The sequence below is a fragment of the Martes martes genome (assembly GCF_963455335.1).
Source record: "Martes martes genome assembly, chromosome: 10".
In the NCBI taxonomy this organism is placed as follows: Eukaryota; Metazoa; Chordata; class Mammalia; order Carnivora; family Mustelidae; genus Martes; species Martes martes.
The window spans coordinates 47445490-47454306 of NC_137898.1; the positions used below are offsets into that span (position 1 = coordinate 47445490).

General features: G+C 40.1%; 1 pseudogene across 1 annotated transcript; it reads right to left on the reverse strand.

The window, feature by feature from the left end:
- Positions 1 to 8267: 8267 nt before the first annotated feature.
- LOC308350810 (small integral membrane protein 14-like) lies at positions 8268 to 8599 on the reverse strand (annotated as a pseudogene). Its single transcript has one exon. The product of its transcript is annotated as a small integral membrane protein 14-like (transcript).
- Positions 8600 to 8817: the final 218 nt, after the last annotated feature.

Genomic DNA, 8817 nt, shown 5'->3' on the forward strand with positions numbered 1-8817 from the left:
AGCATCTAACTCTTGATTCCAGCTCAGGTCATGATGTTGGGATTGTGGGATCAAGCCTTGCATCAGGCTCCCTGCTCAGCATGGAGACTGCTTGGGATTCTCCCCCACAACCGCCCCGCTCCTTCCCTGCTGGCCAGATTTTCTATAAATAAATAAATAAATAAATAAAATCTTTTTAAAGAAAGAAAACCCTTTTTCTCTTTTTCTTAAGCTGTCTATAACTTATCTTGATTTGATAGACTATACCTTTGTAAGCAAAAATTAAAATATTTATCGGGGTGCCTTGGTGTCTCAGTTGGTTGGACGTCTGCCTTCAGCTTAGGTTGTGATCTCAGGTCCTGGGATCCAGTCGCGTGTCCGGCTCTTGGCTCAGTGATAAATATGCTTCTCCCCCTATGTTCTCCTCCTCTCTCTCTCTTTCTCAAATAAATAAAATCTTTAAAAAAATTAAAATATTTATCTTTTTCTTCCTACCTGATGCCTCCAGAATTTGGAAACTTTTTTTTAAAGATTTTATGTATTTATTTGAGAGAGAGAGAGAGAGAGAGCAAGAGAGAGAGAGAGAAAACACAACAGGGGCAGAGGGGGGGGGGAGATGCAGACTCCCCTGCTGAGCAAGGAGCCTGACACGGCGCTTGATTCCAGGACCCTGGGATCATGACCTGAGCTGAAGGAAGGCGCTTAACTGCCTGAACCATCCAGGTTCCCCCCCCCAAATTTGGAAATTCTTAATAAACATTCTTATTCATGATGATATAGTTGTTTACATAGGTTCAGTAAGACTCTGTTCTCTTTACAACAATTGGAAACATTGGGTATATTACCAAGACTTTGACTGTAATGTCATATTTGACAATGCAGTACATAAACTTAAATGTGACCAGACGGAGGGATACCTGGGTAGCTCAGTCGTTTGGGCATCCAGCTCTGGGTTTTGGCTCAGGTCATGGTCTTGGGGTCATGGGATCGAGCCGGAGTTGGGCTCCACACTCAGTGCAGACGCCGCTTGGGATTCTTTCCCCCACGGCACCTCCTCCTGTTCTCCCTCTCTCTCAAATAAATAAATAAAATCTTAAAAAAAAAATAATGTGACCAGATGCATTTAAGGAACTAAGGTTGACTATATGGAGCCAATGTTTATAACACCTCTTGAAATACCAGCCCAATTCATTTTGCTTACAGGATTCCCAGCCCTACACGTGACTAAGCAAGATTACTTCTTAGCAGGCTCAAAATCTTAAGATCATTGGGTACCTTGAAAATAGAGGAATTCACCCAAATATATGGATGCTACAGGCAAAGTTTGATGGAAAATTCTTGGTTTGATTTCTTAGCCTCACATGGCTTTTAAGGTTCAATCTAGGGGGCGCCTGGGTGGCTCAGAGGGTTAAGCCTCTGCCTTCGGCTCAGGTCATGATCTCAGGGTCCTGGCATCGAGCCCCACATCGGGCTCTCTGCTCGGCGGGGAGCCTGCTTACCCTCCTCTCTCTCTCTGCTTGCCTCTGCCTACTTGTGATCTCTCTCTCTCTCTGTCAGATAAATAAATAAAATATTTTAAAAAAAAGTTTCAAAAAAAAAAAAGGTTCAATCTAGGATTCCTTATTAAAAGTTCCTACAAAACAGACTTACAAAGAGCCCATGTGTTACATCACTATTGTTGCTCACTTATGTAAATAATCAGGTCAAGTTTAATGAGACTAAACTCATTTTACAAACAGGTGTAGGGGCACCTGTTACAAACTTACTGTAGGGGCACCTGGGTGGCTCAGTTGGTTAAGCATCTGCCTTTGGCTCAGGTCATGATCCCAGGGTTCTGGGATGGAGCCCCATGTCCAGCTCCTCGCTCAGCGGGAGCCTGCTTCTCCCTCTGCTCCCGGCTTGTACTCTCCCCTGGTATCTCTCTGTTTCTCTCTTTCTCAAATAAATAAATAAGATTTTTTTAAAAAAATAGTCTTACTATAATTATATTTAATACAAATGGGGAGAGAAAATTGCATTTCAGTGAAAACCTGTAAACATGGGCTTACAATTAAGATTCCAGCCCTTTTCATTGTTGTTGAGGTTTTGTTATCTACCTAGAAACTGGTCTAGATCCTGAATTCTTCTAGTTTCCTCCAGTATATGGCCACAACTCTCCAAACTAACATTTCCTATTTTCCTCCCAACCTTCTGACTTGAACTCACAAAGAATGAAAACTCTCCTTTTCCCGAAGTCCTGTTGCGATGATTGGATGACCTGAGATAAACTTCAGAAAATTGCCACAACGGATCAGAGATAAATGAACTTCATGTCTGCTTGTGTAGGCCACTCAGAAAATTCACTTGGAACACCTGGTGCAACAAGAGACTTTCAAACTACAAACAAGGAAATTTGGCAGATTACAACTTCCATCCTTATTCTATCACACGATGAAGCGTCTTCGTAAATCTAGAAATCGCGGGGCGCCTGGGTGGATCAGTCTTTTAAGTATCACACTCTTGGTTTTGACTCAGGTCATGACCTCAGGGTTCTGGAATCAAGCCCCGTGTGTGCTCTGTGCTCAGCGTGGAGTCTGCTTGAGGATTTGTTTCCCTCTCCTTCTTCCCCACCCCCCTATTCAGGTGCATGCACATGTGTGCTCTCTCTCTCCCTCTAAAAACAAAGAAATCTTTTTGAAAAATCTAGACCTCTTCTCAACTGGCTATCCTCTGAACTCAGAAATTAAGTTTCCAACTATCCATATTCATTTCTCTTTAATCTCTATAAAAAATACTTGTCAGTAAATGCCTCATTGCTCATATCATATGGTGACCTAACTTAGAACTACCCTCATCTCCATCACCATCTCCTGAGCTGAGACAGAGCTGTTTAAATGAACGGACCTGTTCTCAAGACTAAGAGAGTAAATCACTGAGAAACAGAATAATCTGCCAACTCAGATTCTGGACCATGGATCTTTTGGGGGAATCTTCAAAGAGGAAGAATGAAAGGATGTAGAATACGCCACTTTGACGTAAGTTTTATTTTGAGCTAAAGGCACTTAAAAAACAGCAGATGCCAAGAAGGGCATTCTAATCTCCCTGTTCTTCCTGAAAACAGGCGATGAACACTCCCTTGTGAATGATGCCCTCCCTGTACCAGGGGAAAAGGAACATTCTTCAATGGGGAATGAAAGCCAAGAGTATCCTGTATAAATAGACCATGTTAAAATAATGCTTATCTTCCTGTAGCTTCCCCATATAGCTCATTTACTTTTCCACAATTGCCTTTTTGTAAAAGTCGGTAGGTTTACCACTTCTTTGGATCTTTCTTTCGTTGTGAGAGCTCCCATGTCATATAAAACTGAAAGGTTTGTATACTTTTCTCCTATGAATTTGTCTTATAGCAGTTTGATTCTCAGGCCTGGCTCAAAACCCCTAAGAAAGTAGAGGTAATATTTTGCCTCCCCTAGATTCTCACTATCTCCCCTATTGATTAAAGGGTCCTGGTGGCTCACAAGTGTTGGGAAGAAGAGAAACAGTATTTGTAATATTTCTTTAAATACCATCTTGTCTGTTTTCTAAGCATCATTGTGGGGAAAAAAAGAAAGAAGAGAAACCATCTTGCTGGCCAGTTTCTTTCCTCATCTGATTAGGTGGTCATTTTGCCCTTTTTTTGGTCAGTGGCATTGTCAATGTTTAGACCTCATTTTCGGGCAGTAGTAAATCAATAGAACCCTGAGACCTGAAGACTATTCTTTACTTTTTCTGCCTCTCTTTTTTTTTTATAACCTTTTTCTTTCATTTTTGGAGATTTACTCCCTTTGTACGTACACCAGAGCAGAGCTGCTACAGCTGCCGAGAAATGGGGATCACTAGATCATCATCTGTATTCAAACATCACCACATGTCCAAAGTGAAAGCCATAGACTCTGACTCACCTATTTCCTGCTTTCTGGGTGGTGCTTTTTGAGAACTCTGCATAAAGTCTCTAAGATCAGTACTAGTACATCTTTGAGCTTCTAGGGAGGGGCCTACTCCCAGAAATACTTGCAAACAAAAGCTCCAAGCTGGGAAGAACCTCATGCAGCAAACCACACCTATGTGTAAAAATTTGTCAATAAATACAAAGGTGTTCCTCTTAAGAAAATAAGACTTACATTTGACATAGTCTCTAATCTCTTATTCTCCAGAGCAGAGTGCACAGATTAGTTTCTCTATGAACAAAACCAGTTTGTTCGAGCAGACAATTGCAGGGGTGTTTGTGTGTGGTTTGTTGTTGTTGTTGTTGTTGTTTTTTCTCATGAATTAGGCAATGGTGGGCTTGAGAATAAGAAACCATAGTGATTAATAGTCCTGACACCAGAACTGAACTCCTAGGTGTAGAATCCTAGTGCTACCGTTTATTAAGTGACCTTGGGCAAATGATTTCCCCTCTGTGCCTCAGTTTCCCAGGGGTAAAGTGGAAATGACAATAATAACATCTGTCTCATTGGGGGTGTTACGAAGCTGAATGCGTTAATACTTTAAAGCACTTAGCACAGTTTCTGACACATGGTAAGCCTTATCTAAATGTTATCCTTTAAAATTGTTAAAACTTGGGACACCTGGGTGGCTCAGTCCATTAAGCGCCTGTTGGTTTTGGCTCAGGTTATGACCTCAGGGTGGTGAGATCGAGTCCTGCATTGGACTCCGTGCTCAGTGTGGGGTCTGCTGGAGATTTTTCCCCCTCCCTCTCCCTTCCCCTCCACTCCTCCTCACCCCCATTTGCACACAAGTTCTCTCTCTTTCTAAAATAAGCAAGTACAATCTTTAAAATTGTGAAGCCTTTTTTTTTTTTACTAATGTTTTCTATTTATTCGTTAATTAAAAAGTGCATAGTACAAGCCCTTTATCCCAGTCCAAGTACTTAGTAAAAGATTACATTAAACCCTGGATGGCACAGACATGATTTCTTTGGCATGATTTAAACATTGAAAAACAGTAGTTCATGTTTAGTACATCACATGACCACTTTTGCTTTAACAAAGTAATCATCAGACATGGTAACAAAACATATGCTTTTTCATTTAGAAATATTATGTTAAGACTAAATCTACTATTGCAACAACAAAAATTTAATTTATGTGTAAACTCTTCGTTTCTCCTTCAAGTTGCTGTTTTGTGTCTTAAGCTGATGAGCCGGTCAAATTTTAGTGTGTTTATTTAGAGTGACTGGCTTTTAATTCAGAGTGATACACTTCCAAGGTTCCTTGAAAAATAAAAGAATTCAGTCATTCTACAAACACTATCACATCACATACCACAATGACATTAAAAGTAACCATGGAATAACTGAACCTAATAGTTACTTTAAAAAATCTCTGCAAGTTGATTTAAAATATGACTTGCTGGCCATGGGATAGTGCTTGGATGGATACATGACAAAATCTTTTACTATACACAGTTCCAATATTAACTTTTTCCATAGGGAAAGCAAGAAAACATTATTTTGCGTAAGGGACATTACATGACTCTAAAACAAAATAAACTTAATGTTATTTGTGGAATATTTAAGAGCCAAAAGTGATTAAAATATGAAGCTCTATCTTTCCCTTTTCTGGATTATTTAAAAATGAATGTAGCCACCATTCCAGTGAATGTTTGTAAGCCAAGTAATGAGTAAGACTGTGCTCAATAAAAAGGCCACATGTAGAAACTTTAAGATTAAATAGAGTAATATAAATTACTAGTTAGGTTAACAGGAATACTTTATAAGCAGAGTATGTGGTCTTTCTCAGGAATGCAGAGAAATTTTACAAGCAAAAAAAACCTAAGTATTTCTCTAAGAACTTTTGTTGCTAATTAAATAGATGGTCCATATAGAAAAGTTTAATATACTAGATGTACTGTCAGTTAAGTGTATGTGACAGAAATGAAGAACCAGGAATAAGAATCTAGATTTGTAGGTCTCTAGCTAACTAACACTGGACACTCTGTTTCCACATCAAGGCCAACTGGCTTCAACCAAAGCCAATTCTCAATTATTTGTGAGCCACAGATTGAGTGAATGCATCAGCATCTCTGCCAGAGGTTGGCTTTCCAGCAGCTTAGAGAACAGATTGCTAGGATGTATGTGCAAGCCTTCAAAGTCCAGGGGCCATGGACAGAAAAAGGAATGTTTATAGAGATTTAACTCCATTCTATGACACCCCTGCCCTTTCTACAGTGAATACTCTAATAGCTCTAAAGCTGGGAATGCTTCCAGTAGGCCACAGCAAGAGGAAGATTTAAATCTATGGTGCTCACTTATGCAAGATTTGACTTAACCTGTGTTATGATACCCCTCAATTAGCACAAGTAATTAAGAATAGACGATACTATGTCAAGAAGTTGAGCTCAAAGCTAAGATCCACAGAAGGAATGCGAGCAGTCAATATTGGATTATACAATGAAATGAAGCCCTTAAAAAGTTTATGGCCTAAAATGTAATCATAATCAAGGGGGGAAAATACCCTAGGAGTGTCACACAATTGTATCAGAGACTCTATTAAACAGTACAATGATATAGAGAAGTTTATTAATTCATACAAGTAATTTCTCAGACTGAAATTAGTTAGACTGATCTGGAGGGAAACTCCTTACTTGATAGCAAAATATCGCCTAACCCCCATAAACCATCTGTAATCACTTGCTAAGAAAAAAATTCCATAATCACATAGGTCATGCAGACTTGTTTTTATGCCATTTGTATTCTTTTTTTCTTTGAAACTGAGCAAAACAATGCAACATTTTACTTTTCATACATTTCAAAATTCTACTTATAATAATAATGCTCCTCCCCACCCCAATCCATCTTATCACTAAAAAAGAATGAGATAAGGGGTGAGAAAAAGATCCTTGATTGCTTTTTCATTTTCCTCTTTTTCCCTTGGAGTAAACCATCAAATATTTCTGAAGTCAGAAGGGAAACAAAAGACTCAATTTTTTCTTCACAGAAAAAAATAGGCTAAATAAGTAAACAACATTCAAATATCAGTAACAAAATAGGCCCCCAATATAGCTTTCAGAGAGTTCCATTTAACAGGGAAGTGTTAGAACCGGAAAGGTTCCTGAGAGGCGCCCATTTAACAAATAAATTATAGCTTTAATTATTACTGTACAGAATATACCTGGCAAAGGCAGAAAGCATTAACTTTTTTCCTCCTTTCATGAATCTTATAAGGCTATAATGGACTGTAAATCACCCACCATATTTAAATCATGCTTATTTAAGTTCTCCTAATATTGGGGCGCCTGGGTGGCTCAGTGGGTTAAAGCCTCTGCCTTCGGCTCAGGTCATGATCCCAGGGTCCTGAGATGGAGCCCCACATCCGGCTCTCTGCTCAGTGGGGAGCCTGCTTCCTCCTCTCTCTGTCTGCCTCTCTGCCTACTGGTGATCTCTGTCTGTCGAATAAATAAATAAAATCTTTAAAAAAAAAAAAAGGTTTATCTCACACACACACAAAAAAGTGCTCCTAGACATTTTTGTAGGAATAAAAAACTTAGTAAACAACTATTTCATTTCTTCTCCCCTCTTTTTCTAGCACATAAGCCAGTTGTAGTGGATAACACAAATCTGTAAAATATTCCAAAGGCTGCCACGGTCCCAAGAACTAGAAAAAACTGCCACCCACAAATAAACTATTAAGGTAAATGTAAATACAGTGTGGTTCTAATTCTTTTTCATACCATCTCAGAGAACACCAAGTAACTATAAATACCTTATGGGGGGGAAAAGCAATTTTTTAAAAATTTTTTTTAAAGTTTATTTATTTATTTAACAGATAGAGATCACAAGTAGGCAGAGAGGCAGAGAGAGAGAGGAGGAAGCAGGATCCCCGCTGAGCAGAGAGCCCAATGTGGGGCTCGATCCCAGGACCCCGGGATCATGACCTGAGCCGAAGGCAGAGGCTTTAACCCACTGAGCCACCCAGGTGCCCCCAAAAAAGCAATTTTAAAAACGTATCAAAACTATTTAAAATATTTAAAGGCAGGATCTCAAATTTCCTTCAATCAGGCCAGAAATCATCACAAAAAAATTCTGATCACAGTTACAAATAGAATGAGTGGAATGTTTAAGTTTAGGACAACCAAAAAAGCCCATTAACTTTTTCAATATAATAATTTACTCAAATATACTGTAAAAAGGAATGGTGATAACACAGGAAGCAAAAATAAGATCGCGAGTGAAATTTCCAGAAGCTCATGAAAACAATACCATCCCAGATTGCAGATGCAGAAGGAGAAACAGTCTAATGGGGTTAAGAGTACTCTGGTCTTGCAAGGTGTTAACTATTTTCACTTCCTATATCACAAAGTTGGTCCACAGGAGGGGCTGGTGGATCTTGTCCATTACGAGGACTGGTTGGCTTGCCAGTTAGGTTGGATCCTCTTAGATGAGGAGGTCTCAGTAGGAACAAGATCACTGCAATAACCCCATTCAGGCCATCAAGATCAGGATAATACTGACGCCATTATCCCCAGTGGGCCCTGGTAATTCCTGAAGACATTCCGTGTCTGTGCAGTAGGACTGGGATTGCCTCAACAGATTGATCAGCCTTCTCACTGCATGTTCATGAGAGCAAACACATTCCCAAGGATCGAATCCACCTTCTGCCATGATTGCCCAGCTTGATTTAACTCGACTGTTTGAATCCGCCCAGACAACAGACCTGGCGGGGAGGATAGGGGCTCGGCAGAAAGACCGCCTGGCGCTTCCGGAACGCGGCCGCGGTGGCTCCTGGCCGCTGGCTTCCTCCCCTCGGTTTTGATTCGACTGACCGGGTCGCTCTAAGCCATGAGACCCGGATCTGCTGGCTCCGGCGGGCGGCGGCGCAA